At 32.1% G+C, this 18095-nt stretch overlaps 1 protein-coding gene across 1 annotated transcript in view; it reads right to left on the bottom strand.

Annotated features, from left to right (window-relative positions):
* The window catches only part of LOC118192944 (GTP-binding protein Di-Ras2), a 175742-nt gene extending 164757 nt beyond the window's left edge, over positions 1–10985 (bottom strand). The window contains exon 1 of the mRNA XM_085817757.1: positions 10656–10985. The gene's annotated coding sequence lies outside the window, so the exon portion shown is untranslated. The remainder of the gene's footprint in view (positions 1–10655) is intronic.
* Positions 10986–18095: the final 7110 nt, after the last annotated feature.

Raw genomic sequence — 18095 nt, forward strand, 5'->3', positions numbered from 1 at the left:
TGATAAGTTCGAAAGCGCGGAATTATAAAAGCTAAAAATGAAAAGCAAAATTCTTTGATGTAAGAAAAGAAATTGGAGGGAAAATGTAATTACATACTCCATCTCAAATGGTGTTAAAAATGTGTTCCTTTTAACTTTCATTTTACGTGCAAATCTTTTCTAATAGAAGAAGTCATTCAAATCTCCTCGGTGATATCTGATGACAGCTTAATTTCTGAGAGACAACATAATGCAGCAATTACGTTTTCTTCAAGATGGAACATATATTTTTCGTGTCCGGATGGGGAAGAATAATGGCAGTTGGAAGATTAAAGAGCATAATAATGCCAGTCTGCTTAAGAAATTTTGTTTAGTGGAAAAAAATAGAATGCTTAAGAATTATTCTACGTGATTTTCAGTTAAATGTCATTTAAGTTAAAATTTCTTTAAATCGATTAAAAATTAAATTTTTGAAAATCGTTTAGCTCGCATGGCTTTCTCGCTATTTTATTAAGATTAAACTTGTATAAAAATTATTAAAAGAAAATAAAAACCTGAAAGCTTTCAGATTATATATTACGCCCAAAGGGGTGTTTTTTAATGGTGTGATACCTTTACTTATTAAATATCATGTTCTACTCACTTAGTCTCGCGTGCTGAAACTAAAAATGTTTTTTTTTCGTACAGTGTTGCCATTGTTCGCTTTGAAATCGTTGAGTTTGTTAATCAAAAATATGAAATGGACAATAAAACAAATTCCAAATTCCAAATTTGGCCTTTCAGATGCCCATATTCGAATTATTCAAAACTGGATGTCTGTAGGTACCGTTATTTTTTCACAGTGCGAGAAACTTACATACATTTATGCAGATACTTCATTATATAATTTCTTTAAATATAATACAGGGTTCTAATATTTGGTGGCAATAATTTGAAAAATAAAAAGCCATTTATAGTGAACCGACCCAAAATGCCAAAACGAAATTAGTAGCCCTACTGGGCAAATTGCCCCTTTGGCAAATTACCCCTAATAACCTAATAATAAACTAATTAAATTATTTTTACAACAAACCTTTAATTAATAAATGCAGCATTTAATGCTGTATTATGTATGAGCCACTTTATATTAACCTTCTGCATGTAATTAAGACACAATAACACGTCGAACAAATACTAATTCAGAAGTCAAATAACAAAAATCCAGCGTTATATTTTCAAAATTTTCACAGGTTTAGTTTCGATGGTTTTACAGAACCACCATCCTCAGCTGCAAAACCGCAAATGCTGCTGAGGGTGGTGGTTCGATAAAACCATCGAAACTAGTCCTGTGAAAATTTTGAAAATATAACGCTGATTTTTGTTGTTTGACTTCTGAATTAGCTTCTACATTTGGTTAAGGAAAATCATGTATTGGTCCACAACAGACACACTTAACATATGTATAGCTTAACGTATAACCACCTCCAGGTTTTGCTTTCTTCATTTCTCATCACAATGTGGTCGCCTACAATAAGTCATCGAAACGAAGGTGTTATTCGAAGTGAATCTGATGCTCTTATTTTTTAACAATACTTCGAATGTATGCAATTTAATAATAAATTTATTCCTAGGAATCTTAAAACTCAAACTGACTTTATACAGGCTGCTCAGAGAGAACCTGATTCTTTGGAGTTAAGCCTAGATTATCTAATTTTACCTTCACCTCATTGTCCCTTGGACGTTTTGAATTTGAATATAAATCAAACACTTGTTAAAAATGAAATGAGCGATTCACAACTAAGATCTACTGCAATGGAAATTATTGGGGCTGGCTATCCTCAAAATGAGTGGTTGCATGTCTTCACTGACGGCTCTATGTTCGAGAGAATCACTATGCTGAATCAGGTATCCATAGCGAGCATTTCAGCTTCTACTTACCAATGGGCCCTCTTACTGCCGCCTTTTGGTGGTGAAATCGAAGCTATGGCTGTGGCTACTCAACAACTGTCGATTCGTAGTCACTCTTTTTCAAAGGCAGTCGTATTGTCATATTCCAAAAGTGCGCTTCGAGTTCTTCTGAATAATCAAAATGGTTTCCAAAGAATCTTAGACTGTAGGCCTTTGCTTAAGACAATGGCACACAGAATTTCTTTCCAATAGATTACAGCCCCACCGCAGAATTATGGGAAGTAAAAAGCTGATACTTTGTCTAAGAAAAAAACTTTCAGATTGCAACGCATTAATCGACCGTTTTCATTTCATACTCCAATCAGCCTATAATTTTTGAACATATAAATAATTGTATTGCAATTTCTCGATATGAGGACATTGTTAAAAAGCACTGGAGATCCCGTGAAATAATGGCTTAAGCGCTAAGATTTGGTATTTGTAAAATAAATAAAATAGTAAACTTGTTTTATGGGTAACTTGTTTTATACACCTAATCTGCAATGTTTTATAAAATTTGTTTTTCTATTGCAATTCATAAAAGACATTTCTAAGTTTCCAAAGCCAATAAGTGTTATCTACTTCAGCACAGAATAATCATATCCAGTTTTTATAATGCACGTAAATTATTTTTATTCATTATAAACTGTGCATTCTGTAAACACATTAGTTTAATTGGGAAAGCCGGAGAGATGAAAAATTAGCAACCGCCTTCGCCGAGAATCTAACCACGGAAGTCAAATTAGAGCAGTACTCCGCTTGTTACTGTAAACAAAAATTCCAATATGCTTCTTAATTCCTTTACATATTTGTAGTCAACTATTTATAGTGTTACACCTAACTAATAAATTTTAAACCGCTGTAGAGACATTGGGTTTCTTGAAGCAGCAGACATGAAAAATGTGCAATGCCCTCATTAGGAGTTGAACCCTGGACCTTTCGCATACGCGTCGAGTGTGCTTCTAGTTATTCCATGAAGGCATACAGAAAGGAGCTGGAAAGTGTTTTATAAAGTAAAGAACATGTTTGAAAGTTTGTTTAACAGTTATGGCAAAGCACAAAATAGATATCGTAAAAGTATAAAATAAATGTATATTTATTAAGGCATGCTCTGTAACATTAAATGTGTTCTGACCATTGCTAAACTTTTAAGTGATGCTGTGTGATACTGCAGCAGTAAATGAAATCTGACACATTTATAGAAAGCTTAAGAGCATATCTAACGATGCGCTGATGCTTTAACTAAGAAATGTAACTTTGCATGAAAATTTATTATTTCCCTGACATGGCAAATTTCCAGAAAGAGAAGAGCCTCGAATTAGAGAAACAGAGATCAGTGTTATACACAGAAACTTCTGAGAGTTTATTAAGTCATAAATCGTTTTAAGAGCTTAAAGTGAAATCGTAATCGTAGTGAGGTATGAAATTATCTTGACGTTTTCTAAATGATTTTATAAATATATGGTTTCGCAAACTGGAATTTCGTTTCTCCAATTTCTTTCTTCCAGTTTTATTCGAGTCAAACTTTTGAAGTTATTAAAGTATTCATTAAGAGTACGAGAGTGTGCAATGACCTTTATTCTCAGTGTGCAGAATAATAGCTAAGACATTTTTTCCATCACTGCAGGGCCACGCAGATACTCATTGTCTGGTAAAGATCGATCATTACTTAAAAGGGATTTAATATTTCAATCAAATGAATATAAAAATAACGAAACGATAAAAATATTATGATAAAGAAATACAAATAAAGAAATATTATTAAAAGTATTACTAAAGCTATTAAATAAAGAAATGTTAAAATACATCACTCTTAAAATGCGAAATGCATGCGCATTTCCTGATCAAAACAACAAGTTAGCAAACATTCATCATTTTGCCTGAGAGCTCTGGTCATGTACCTAAGCATTAGGTGTATAATGACACTAATGATCACATTATCCATAAAATATACATATAATTTGGAAAATGTATATATTGCGTTCATTCTTCAGTGGCACCTTGTAGAGCTTTCCTTATTTTGCATAACAAATTAATTTTAAGTTTGATTTCCTATCCTAAACTTCTCAACTTTCCTTTACATTCTCTCGCCAGGATGTAAATTTAAAGTGAAGGGAAGTGCTATTTAAACGTGTGAATATCTCAGTTTCTTCAGAGTGTGTTTCGCTAGCCAAGCGCACGTTTCGTTGTTATTTCGCTGTTAAGTTAGTAAGCCTTTTGGCCTTACCAGATTTAGCATCACGCCGGTTAGGTTCTCCGTGAGTCCATCTCTTAGGCGTAACTTAAGTGCTAACTTGCCCTATTTATTTTAGGTTTGACTTAACTACATTCTATGTTTTAGTTTTCGTCGCAAGTTGACGGTGCTTTTGTAACACAAGAAGACCGTGCTTTTCTGTTAACTATTTTGAATTAATAAAGGGTTATTTTTACCATATAATAAATTAGCAACTTAAACCTTGCGTAAGATGAAGTTGGACAACTCTTCAATTTTAAGTTGGTACTTGCCGTACAATTCGGCCTAAAGCCTAGCTCTGTCTTTAACCACTGGGAAAGCTTTGACCAGCGCGGCTTTAGAATTGTCGAACGTATAAGTGCGGCTTCCAGTTTCTCCCAGTCTACATTTTCCGATTAAAAATTTAAAATTTTAAACAGCTGTCCTCGTAAGGGGGCTGTTGCTATAGTAATCTTCTGGACATCAGGAACGGAATAAAGCAAAAAATGATTACCAAATTTTTTTAGGAAATAGTGACCGACGTTCTTCCGTCAAATGTCACTGCGGGTTTCATGCAGGCCTTCATAGTTTCCACGAGATAACCAAAGCCTTCCATCATATCGCCAGGAGCCGGTGGAGTTTGCGGTGTCGATGGAGCTAGCTCAACTGCAGTTGTCATCCATGAGTTCGTAAAAATTCGGGCGCCACTTATAGAATCTTTCTCTTTTGTTCCACATACACTAGAATAGACATGGCGAATTCCCGCACAGGCGTGAATATAACTACTGACTCAGACGAAGGTTAAAAATAACCCTTTATTAATTCAAAATAGTTAAAAGAAAGTCACGGACTTCGTGCTTTACAAAAGCACTGTCAACTTGCGGTGAAAACTAAAACGTAGAATGCAGTTAAGTCAAACCTAAAATAAATAGTGCAAGTTAGCACTTAAGTTACGCTTAAGGGGTGGACTCACAAGAACCTAACCGGCGTGATGCTGAATATGATAAGTCCAAAAGGCTTACTAGCGTAACAGCGAAATAACAACGAAACGTGCGCTCGGCTAGCGAAACAGGCTCTGAATAATCTGAGAGATTCACCCGTTTAAATAAGCACTTCAATTAACTTTAAATTTACATCCTGGCGAGAGAATGTGAGGGGAAGTTGAGAAGTCTAGTACAGGTGTCAAACTTAAAATATATTTGTTATGCAAAATAAGGAAAACTCTACAACCTGTCATAACAAAAAGACTAAGAAAAGTTCAAAATGATGACATTTATGAAAAAGATAAAGTGAACATAATATTAGATAAATTTCAATATCAATTTTCTATCCTTCATAATGACCGAATTTGAAATTTGAAACAAAACGGCTTCTTTAACATTCGAGGATAAAACTCGTTCACATGTATGCAACAACAGGTTACACTAGCTTCTCTATATAAGAGCTGCGTAGGCTATGACGGCTCACACCAATAAATAATCTCTACAGATTGCTCCAAATAAATCCCTATGATTACTAATAAATATCTCGATCGAAATTCTACCTTTCAGCGAGAATTTTAAAAGCACGTTCACATCTCGTCTGTAGCTTCCTTAATAGCTGAGAGAGACGTAGCTCTGCACCCATTACTATTTTAAACATTTTTATTACTCCTAAAATATAATTCATTAACATTTTATTATCATAGGTCCACTTCCCATCTTTCATAAGGAAAAGTGATAACGGATTTATCTTCTGCAGCAGTGACTAGAATTTCCATTTTATATATTTGAGGTGCATAGAAAAATGATAATTAGCAAACAAAATTGCTTCAAGTGTCAAAAGGGCAGTAGAACTCAAAATGCTTGGATTATCAATAATCTCATCCTGTTTCCAGTCCTCGAGAAATTAGTTCTCTTTCGTCTGTACATCGAATTCATTTTGAAAGCAATATTTTAAAAGCCTTATAATGCTTTCACTCTTCTTTGCTGAAGCCTTAATCCATTAAAAGGTTTTACTTTTGTTCGTCGGTTGGTTTTCTAGGATAACGACTAGCTTCACCAGTTGGGCTATAAGCATTAGAAGATTTTTCTTTAACTGGTGTAAATACCAAATCTTAAAAAGGAAATTTTTTTTCTAGGTATTGAGGTGCAGTAAACTTAGCTATTTGAAGGACGGAAACAACAAACAGTGGATATTTGAAAGAGTTTTTTATGTTTTATAGGAATTCTTCACGGAAAATAAAAACAAAATTATCATTTAAAAACTTGTGCCCATCGTATTACGAGCACATATAACTATTAAATTGAATATAGATAAACTGAATTTAGTTTGTGAATATTTAAATTATGGTAAAAAGGATACATAATAGATTTCAGTTATGTTTTATAACCTCTTTATCACCAGCTAAACTCACAACGTCACTGAGAAATAACGTTTCTAATTTCGATCTACATATCGATCTATGTTTCATGTGATAAAATTTGAAACAAATAAATGAAAAACTATTATATATGCTATTTTAAACGAATTTCATTAAATTAAACTCATATTGGTCGATTTTTCATGAGATAAAATTTGAAAGAGGCAATTAAATCACTAAATTCGGTATTTGAAATGAATTTCATAAAATAAATGCATATTATATAAAATAATTTAAGGACACTTTAATATTAACAAAATCTTGGAAACTAATAATAAAATTAAATACGTTTTTCAGATGTCTTAGCAATGAAATGAAGTATATACTGAGGTCTAATCTCTAACGCAATGGTTATTTTAAAAGTAAGAAATTATGAGTATATATATATATATATATTATTATTATTATTATTATTATTATTATTATTATTATTATTATGAGTGTATATATATATATATATATATATATATATATATATATATATATACATGTGTGTGTGTTTCAGTAATTCATAAATGATAAGCCAACGTAATGGTTTTTAAAATGTTTCCCTCTGAAATATCAGTAAATTCTTCGAAAATTTTGGTAACCATAAAATTTTCCAAGGAATAACATTAAAGTTCTTAGAAGTTATAGGCTTGAGCATTATTATGTAATTTTTACAATCCACCTCTTATAATTCTTTGATAAAATTGTCATAGTCAATATGATTATAATCAAGAATGAAGAAATATAAAAATCTTCCATGAATGCAACTAACATCTTAGGCATCGGCTCTCGTCGTTAACAAATATGACATCATCATCTGCTTTCAGCTGCAGAGTCATTAGGATTTTTGTAGCAGGAGACATGAAAAATGTGCAGTTCCCTAGCAGGGACTCGAAATTTGGATCTCTTGAATAAGCGCCGAGTGTGCTACCGTTAAACCACAAAGGCATACGGAAAAGAGGAAGAGAATGATTTGTTTCCTTTTAAATGGTGACTGGAGATTAAGAGACCCAGTCGCCAAATACTGTAGATGATGAATCATCATTCACAACCTTTTGTTTTTAGTTCCGGCGCCACTGTAGAATCATTAGGTTTGTTTTTAAGTAGAAAACACAAAGCGTGAGCCATGCCTTTGCCGGGACTCGACCCTGCACCTCTCGAATACGCGCTTAGTGTGCTACCTTTACCCCATGAAATAATACAGAAAAGAGGGAGAAAATACCTTATACGTAAAAAAAAATAAAGACTGTGATTTTTCAAGACACGTTGTGCTAAACTGCGTCATCATGCTTTCCACTCAGCCACTACGATCTTCTCGGCCATTTAAGCAATATCGAAGCTGTTGAGGGTTCCACTGTTTTCATCTACCCATTTTTTAAATTATTATATATATATATATGAATTATAAAATTAGAAAAAGAACTCGAAAATCAAATTATAATGCTGGTGAGAGAAGCTCAAGCAATTATTTATTTAATTTTACCTTATTCAAGAAAACTTAACTCCATATGTACTATATACATAAAATTGCTTTACATATACATAAAACGCAAAATGTTAATTTTAATTCAAATGTAGAAAAAGAACATAAAACATTACTTAAAAGTTAACAAGTATGTGGGCTTCTCATTTAAAACGACTATTCATAGTTCCATTATGAATTGCATATTCATTTATTTCTGAATTAGAAAATTTAAAGAAAGATGAAAACAATAATTTATGGAAATAAAAAATACTATATTCCGAACAAAACATTAAAATATAAATCTATTCTGCTAAAATATTACTCTCGCATCTCAAAACATTTGCTTGATAAATTTATAGGACTCATTTTATTTAGCCTTGAAACTCAATATGTTTAATATTCATTGTAAATTTCTTGCATTTTTAACCATCAAATATGAAATTGATGCGTACTGCATCGCATGAAATAAAAATGTGATAATAATTAAAATAACTGCATTATTCAGTCAAATGCGATTTTAAAGCTATTTTGAATAAATTCAAATTAGTTTATACTTTAGTAATAACGAGTGATACAACAACTTCTCATTCCATTTTAATCTTCTGCTCGGTGAAAGGTAAATTTAATTTCTTATACACATATTTAAATTTACTGTAAGAACATCATCAGACAAAATATTTTAATGACATATTAACGATAATCCACACATTCAAATTTTCGAATTTTTATAACAGTAATAAAGTGCGTTTATTATTCTTGCATATAAAATACGATATTTGTTTATAACGCTAGCCTCAAATTCTAAGTAAGTATTGCTGCATAGTAAAATAAAATTTTCTTACATCAAATTTTCAAGTTCGAATGGAAATGCAAGGAGTTTAAAATAAAATTTTACATCACATAAGGGAAAAATCTTATAATAGTGCTTGAGTAAATTGAGCCTGACATGTATCTGAAAAGGACAGTTCCATGAACTCAAAAAACTAATAAAATTTCCTTTCCTTTCAGCGTAATATTTTACGTAATTCTATATGATTTTATTTCAGTATTTAATGAATGATACAATAAAATATGAGCCACGTTTACTGAAGATATAAAATGCATTTTTAAAACCAATTATCTGTATCTCATGGAAACAGTTTACAAAGTACGAATCAATTTTCATTCAAGAATGAAAAATAGTAATTCTTAAAAATGCAAAGCGGTGATGAAGAAATTTTCCCTCTCAGCGCAATATCGTACATAATTCTATATATTTTTTTAATTTCAGTATTTAATGAATGATGCAATGACATATGAGCCAAGTTTACTGAAAATACGAAATGCATTTTTAGAAACCATTATCTACATCTCATGGAAGGTGTTTAAAAAGTACGAATCAGTATTCATTCATGGATGAAAAATAATAATTCTTAAAAATATAAAACAGTGAAGAAGAAATTTTTCCTCTCAGTGTAATATCGTACATAATTCTATATGTTTTTTATTTCAATATTTAATGAATGATGCAATAAAATATGAGCCATGTTTACTGAAAATATAAAATGCACTTTAAAAAACAATTATGTACATCTCATGGAAGCTGTTTAAAAAGTACGTATTAGCATTCATTTATGGATGAAAATAATAATTCTTAAAAATGTGAAACGGTGATGAAGAAAAATTTCTCTTTCAGTTCAAGATCATACATAATTTTATACGTGTTTTATTTCAACATATAATGAATGATGTAATGAAATATGAGCCACGTTTACTGAAAATATCAAATGCAGTTTTAAAAAGGATTATCTACATCTCATGAAATTAGTTTAGAAAGAACGCATAAGTATTCATTCATGAATGAAAAATAGTAATTCTTAAAAATGTAAAACGGTGATGAGGAGATGAGTTGACATTTCATTGCTTTTAATAGAAATATAAAATTACGGCGCATGAGCAACTTAAATGTAGTGTTATCCATTCAGCAACTTGGAAATTTTTAAAGAATCGTAGCATAGGTTTGTAATACATGTAATTCATTTATACTGCAGATATTGTAATATTTTCTTATGAATACTGTTTTAATTGTTATAACTTGCATAATAAAATACAAAATAGTTATACGATAAAAATACAAGCGGCAATGGTAAACCATATGGTCTAATCGTTATCGTACTTGAAATATATACATTTTAGTATAAAATAATTTCATAGAAACATTTAGTGATTTAATACAAGAAATGGTATTTATAGTCAACTATTTTAGAGACAATGAAAAGATCCTATTCCGATGTCATTCTTTATATTGCAGTTTCTTAACTTATTTCAAAAATATTTTCAGGCTCATATTAAATTATATTTATGTTTGACTACCAACAATTTCAATGCATTTCATTATTTAAAATTCAGCAGATAGTTTTTCTATGACTTAATATTAAATAACTGAAATGACTGAATAAATGAGTAACTCACAATATATGTATCTCTCTGTATATCTATGAAAGGGTTAATAGATTACATTTTATAAAGGCAAATTAACTTCAGATAAGCATGATAATAAGAACTGCATTGTCTATAATAAAATAATTGTAACAATATTTTATTATTGACCGGTAGACATAATTAATGAATTATATTTAAACATTATACCATATATTACGTAAAATAACAACAAACACTTTTAAAAATTCATTAAATCGGCTTACCTTGAGACAGTTTATTGCTTTATGAATGTAAATACGCTCTAAATATATATGTATTTATAGAGAGTGGGGTACACAGATACTTGTGATCTGTGTAAAGCACCTTAGAGAAGGAAGTTCACCTTAACAGTAGTTCATTTAAGATGAGAGGGATAGAAATGAGACAGTACCACAGTTTATAAGTTCTGTATGAGAGACGTGAGCTGAAATCGTTGGACATACGTTCACCATATCGCAAATAAGACAGCTCACGACACGTTCGATGAGTTCAGTGCAAGGATGTGTAAATTTATGATCACAAATCGCGTGTCTCACGGACTCTGATAACGAGATCTCTAGAGGTGCGCGCGAAACCAGTCAGCTCTTTCTTACAGTAGGGCATGGGTTGCCAAAGATGGCGATTGTTTGTCCTTGGCGACGAATTTTCATTTCAATGTGATAGTGCTGTCGAGGTGAGACGCATTTCCGTTTAGATCTACGCACGTGTTCGTTACTTAGTAAGGGATTGTTGCTACAATAATTGCGCCCACGCGTTCGAGATAATGTCATGACCTTAAATCTCAGCAAACTCTAAGGTAAACAAGTATGCAAAATGATTAAAACTGCTTTCGTTTTCATTAGTGAAGTTGGGACAATATGGTAAAGAGTAATGTAACATTGCTGATCTTCATTTTTTGTGCTGTTATAAGGTATTTTTTCCGCATGTCTTCGTGGTGTAATGGTATCACACTCGGAGAGTATTCGAGAGTTCCGGGTTCGAGTCCGGGCAAGGGCACTGCATATTTTTCAGATATCCTTAAAAAAAACCTAATGTCTCTACAGTGGCGCCCGAACTAAAAGGTGGTGGGCGATAATTAGTCACCACCAGGATTTCACTATTCTTCCCCTAATCCTCAATAGCCCTTTAAAAGTGGTAGCATTTAAGGTATTTTCTCCCTCCTTTCTGCATGCCTTCGTGGTGTAATGGCAGCACACTCGATGCGTATTCGAGAGGTCTAGGTTCGAGTCCCGGTGAGAGCATTGCAAATTTTTAACACGTCCTGCTTTAAAAAAATCCATTGTCCACTATGTTATTGGAATGATATTGCAAAGCTATCTGCTTGATCATTACAATTTCTAGGATAAAGATTCTCAAGATCATTTTAGAATGTGAACATTAAGAGTCGTATTGAATAAAATGAACTGACAATTAAATAACCCTATATACATTTCTAAACCATTAGGTCAAATATAAAAGCGAAAGAATATTTCAGACTCTTAATATTAATGAGGAAAAATACGTAGTTTTCCGAAATGCTCTTTTTTTCCTTCTAAAACACATAAGTAAATGAAATTCCTTGAGTTAACCATTGCACAGAATATATTAAGTTGATAATTACCTTAAAACACCGTCAGGAAGATTACTAAACATCAAACGTGAAGTGTTTTATTCACAATCAGCTCTAGGTATAGTTAATTGCGTATAGTCTGAAATAATTGCGTATAGCTCTAGGTATAGTCTGAAACTTAATGATTATCAAACGCCTCTTTTCATGGTAGTCGAAATCAGAAAGGCGAACACGTGAATGCTTTATTTCTTTTTACTTCCTTGTACGACATAAAAAATAAGTATTGTAATCGCGAAAAGTTTCAGGCAACATATTTCAACGAAAATATCCATTTTGACCGCTATCGAATGCAATTTAACGATGGTTTGCGTGATATCTGTGCGTAAGGACAGAATAAAAGACACCTTTCCTCCAAAAAAATTATAAAACTGCTTTAAAATTAATTCTGAAGAGAACTTTTCGTGGCGTCTGTACGTACGCACGTATGTATCTCGCATACCTCAAAAACGAGTAGCCTCAGAACGTTGAAATTTTGTATATAGGACTGCTATAACATGTAGATGTGCACCTCGTATTTGGTAATCAGCCGCACCAAACGTATATCAATATATTTATATATATATCCACTCTGTTACCCGGCTCAGTGATCTCAGTATCTTTACTCTTATATGTTTGTAAATTGTATATTTTTTCTTTAAAAATGATTTAATTATGTTGTTTTAATCTTCCGGTTAAGGTTTTTATGCCTTTCGTAATTCTGGAAGCAATATTTGTACAATTATCAATAATTTAAATTCTGTTTAAGTGAGGTTAAGTTTTAAATAACATGGCGGACATATTTGTTTACATTTGAAACAGCAGAATTGTAGATTTGTTGCCAATCTAGAGAGACTAAGCTTCGCAACACAAAAATAACGCCTTCATTTATTATTGCGAATTAAATCATGCTTAATCCTTTCTGGAATTTTTTCGAGGAAAGAAGTGTTTAAGATTTACTTCGTAATTTTTAATGCAGATATTTTGAGTTTTTATATATTTTTGCCTTATCGCGAATTGAGAGCTGAATTAATTGAATGAGAAATACTAAATCGTCTGTGAAAAACTGTTTCTTTTCTGTTTTGTTTGCTTAATTTCTTTCATACATCGTTTTAGCTTTATTATAGTATTTGAATAGAACATGTGGCAACGATAATTCTTCAAATGATGTAAGTTTTGTGCATTCAGAGTGTCGTTATAGTAAACAAATATAGTGAATTTTAAAGAGTGCATTTATTCTATTGTGGTTTATGCGCTGTCGACGAAGTAGATTTAATTCAATCCAATCAATTTAAATGAAATTCAAGAAAAAATGAGTATAATTTAATATTCCGTACAAGGAAGTCATATGGTGTACACATCAGATTTTTTTTCCCTGGTATTATATGATCATTGCCATACTTCCTGGCGTTATATGATCGTTACCATACTGAAGGTATTATACAAGATCGTTATAGTAAAAACCAATGTCAGTTTAAAATTAGAAAATGCAACATTTGTTTGGTATACATTTAGGCTAAAACTCTATCGATTCCGAATGCAATCAGGACTCAGGTACCTCTTTTTCAGGAGCAAAACATTTTTCAGTGGTGAGGGTAGTCGCAACTTTTAAATGAAACTCACTGGAGGAGTAGAACTTAAAACGAATGTAGTGCCACCTGTCAAGAAAATAATAATGAAATGGAAGAAACTTAAGATATATTATTTAAGTTGACTAACAGTACTCCCCCCAACTCCTTACATTCCTTTATGCTTCGTTTCGTCACGTGTCCCTCAGTGTAAAGATTTATTGAGATTTTATGGTAAACGACGAAGAATTAAAATTTAAAGCATAATGACATAACCGAATATTGAGTAGACACATGGCTGTTGCCGTTACTGCTGCTTATTTTCTAAAGGAAAACCACAGCCGAGAACAAACGTAAACCCCTGTTTATTGGCACGGAAAATAAGTACTGTAAATTAACTGAGTTTTCTCCTCCATCCGGCTTCAGTTTCTGCTTGGATTTATTAGTTGATACGTTAACAGTAATATTTGAATACTAGTATTCTATAGAATCCCTAGTCATTTTATAAAATACTGAAAACTGGTCGACAATGAATGAAACGACTAATATTTCCTACATTTCCAAATGACAAGCCGTATGCAATACAACTCTGCTTCGGTATGAATATCCATACATGTAATACATTCATATATAATATATGCATTTAATATTTTCGTTTCATAATTCCGAACTTTTCATACATTTTAGGCTGTGCAGACATTAAATACTTTTTGGAAGCAGACAACATGTAAAATATGCAACGTCTTCGCCGGGAATCGAACGGCGGACCTCTCAATTTCCACTACACCACGAAGGCTTGCTAAGAAGGCGGGAGAAGTACCTTATAAGGCATGGTTTTTTTTTTTAAGAAGAAAGGCATAAAATTTGTTTTGTACAACTTTCATTTTTGTTTAAGTATTTTGAATAACAGTTTTTAATAGCACTTTTTTATTATTTTTCCAAAATAACATTTTAATTTTTGAGGAAATTACCCCTTTTAAGTAATAGCCTTATCATGACTTTTTTCCATACTTTGCCTAAGCACATTTTTCATGTTATAGATTGCTTAGGTATTATACGCAATCCCTAAGAAGAGTATATAATAATTCTCATATTTGTCTAAAAACGCTATGTGTCCTATAAAACTCCTAGGTATTCTATAGAATGCCAAGATATCGCTATTAAGAGATATACTGTAAGGTTCCAGTGAGCAGCTGTTGTCGAGAAAATTTTGTGCTGTATTGTTTGGAGTTAAAATCACTAATGGAAAAGAAGTAAAGAAGTTAACTATTACGTTGTGTGTTATAGCTTGTGTTCATAGTCAGAATAGTTTTCAACGATGAGAACTCATTGGCACATTCTAAGGGTGATCAGAGGATTCTTAGAATGTCTTAGTCTTTATAAGCAACGTTCTAAATGCCTTAGGAAGAGCTGTATTCAAAATAACGTCTTTAATTGAAACAAATAAATTTTTGTGAGAAAGGCACCAAAGAAATTTAACTTATCAACTGAAGTTCTTATCGTTTTCGCAAAACCAAAATCAAAATTGTGATTAAGTGGCCAACAAAAATTAAATATCAAAGATTTGTTAACTTCTCCTTTTCGGAAATTAGATTCACGTTTGTTGATGGGAAACTTGAACTCTCTTTTAGTCTGGCCGATAGATTTTAAAGTTTATTCGCAAGATATTCTTTAAATTTTTAAAGGATTATAATCATACACAGGATCTTTAAGACTGTAAAAACGAATTTTACTGAAAGGTGATAAAATGACATAAAATTTATGGAGAATCCGAGCACTTTTGTAATAAGTATGAAACGAAGTGAAGAGTAATGCTTTTTATGATGATAAGAGGAAACATCTTAATGGCTTTATGGACAGTTAGACAAAATAGTCTTTAAATAGCAGTAACGGATTTCAAGTAACAGAGAACCTGAGAAAGAAAACATTATGATGAACAAACCTTGAAGTAAATTCATAAGTGTAAATGATAGTTTCTGTTCAGCAAGGTGATATAATTTCACGTCAGGAAACAAGAAAACAGGTAAAAATATCCTTTCAGGAGGTGTTTAGCTCTACGCTCTCCTTTAAATGAAGTGCATAATGAAATCTAATCCCATTGCTATAATCCTCAACATAATGACCCAGTCTGATGTAACAATTCTCAACAATCTACCTCAACAATCTACATGAGAAAGATACTTTAAAATGTAGGTGGAGAAACCTTGCTTTCAGTTCGGTTAATGATAGAGCCTTTGCAAGATCAATTTAAAGTAAGTCAAAAATTAGTCCTCCACACACCAGATTCTAACAAATGACTACGTATCGAGTGAAGCACGAACTTACAAGCCACTGTTTATAAGCTTGTGCTTTGTCCTTTCGGCTGGAAGTGTCCTTGCAAAGGATCTAAAAGTACTGATGACAGTTACTGGATGTTATTATGCATAAATATGTTGTTCATAAATGTTCATAAATATGTTGTTCTGAACACTCTACCGAAATGTCACTATCAGAAATGTCTTGAATTCAATTTACTCAATTAGCATTCTTTCCCTCTTGGCTAGAAGCCATTTCTTAAATACTTTTTTACAGTTTGCAAACTCATTAGCATAAAAATCCTACTCGCGCTTATTCTGGCAGGAAATGGAAAATAAGAGAAGATAAAAAAGTTTAAAATACACGTTAGTAAAACTTAAAATCTTTATAACATTATGAACAACTTTCTATCAGAAAATAATTTAATAAATTTGGCTCTTTCGTAACTTATTTTAACAATTAGATTGAAGTATTCCACGATGATGATGTCCATTCGAAAAGCAGGTTACATACATCTTGGCTGGAAACGAAATTCACAACATAATAAATAGGTTGTTGAAAAAGGACGTTTTATTAAACTTAATCAAAAACTCACTATCATAACCCCTTTTTCTAACGTAAAATGTATTATTTAATATTTTACAACGTTGAAAACCTGATATAAAATTCATAATGTGTATATGAGTTAATATTTTTTTTTAAAAATCAAAGATTGAACATCAGAAAAAAGTTCAAAGTAGAAAACAATCAGAACTCAATTTAGAAACCTTTTCATTTATGATAATTAATTTTTCAGACTACTTCAAAATAAATCAGAATCAAACAAAACTCTTTCGGCTGACCATCCAAGAAATACATACTTGCGCTACATGTGTTTCAAGTGTCATTACCTAACTCTATACGATAATTACCTCCTGATCAGCTGAGATCACTAAAGAAAGTTTCATAACATACAAATTAAGAGAAAAGTTTAAAACATCATTTAAGTTTAATATTATGAAACATTTTGGTACTTTTTGACTACCTGCGAAATCATCAACTCTGGCAATTTAGTGAATTGCCGCAAAGCATTATATTGTTTATCATTACGTCTCACAGCTGTTGTTCTGTTCATAAATAATAGTGAAAAGAAAGATTTTATAAGAAAGAAAGAAAAATTATATGAAAATATGTTTATAATTATTATTTATTTATTTAAATTTGCAAGGAATTTTATGAGAAAACAAAAATCTGTCTAACTGATATTAACACATTTTTATAGCCGATAGAATACTCGTTCAGAAAATTCAGAAATAATACTGGGACGGTGTTCAAATCTGTGACGTTCTCCTTTGTACTTCCGTTTATAACTTGCCATGATTTTATTAACACAAAATATATTAAAATACACTACAAAACAATACAATACACTATAAGGTATTTCTCCCGCTTGAATTTACTCAATTAGCATTTCTATCATGGCTATAATTTCTATCATGGCTTCGTAGTGTAATGGTTAGCCCACTCGGCGTGTATTTGTGATGTCCTGGTTCGAGTCCAGGCAAGGGCATTGCTCACTTTTCCTGCTTCCAGCTTCAAATTAACCTAATTTCTCGCCTTTTAAAAGGGGGGAGTATATAAGATACTTCTCTCGCCTTCTAGCATGCCTTCGTAATGTAATGGTTAGCACACTCGGATCGTATGCCAGAGGTCCAGGTTCGAGTCCCAGTGAGGACATTGCTGTCTTTCATGTTTTGAACTTCAAAATAACCTAATGTCTCTACAACACAATAACAAGACATTAATACCCTATGTCGTAAATCAATAATCACTCAATCACCCAGAGACGTAATCTCTGTGAATTATTGCCTGCCAGCACTCAGGTAGTAGTTCGATGCCTCTTCTGCAGATACGTTGTGGTTTACAATCGAAGAAATCTGTTATCCTGTTGCTAAGAGCTGCTTCACCATGAAACTCTTGTCCCTGAATGTTATTAGACAGACTGGAAAAGATGGCCATCAGAAATGCCAATAATATTTTTCTCTAGATGACATTCCATACTGATTAGCTTTGAAAATGTCAAAAACACGCTATTAACATCATGCAAGCTTCTGTTCGCAACAATCAAACTTCAAGCTGAAAAGAAACAGATATATAACGAAAAACAAAGTCTTCACAATGCAATGTTGTCAACCCAATGATGAATGGCACTCAGCCAATATGCACTGAGCCAATAA

The sequence above is a fragment of the Stegodyphus dumicola genome, chromosome 5 (genome assembly GCF_044657685.1).
Source record: "Stegodyphus dumicola isolate Sdum_Otavi_A_Nest chromosome 5, ASM4465768v1".
NCBI lineage: Eukaryota > Metazoa > Arthropoda > Arachnida > Araneae > Eresidae > Stegodyphus > Stegodyphus dumicola.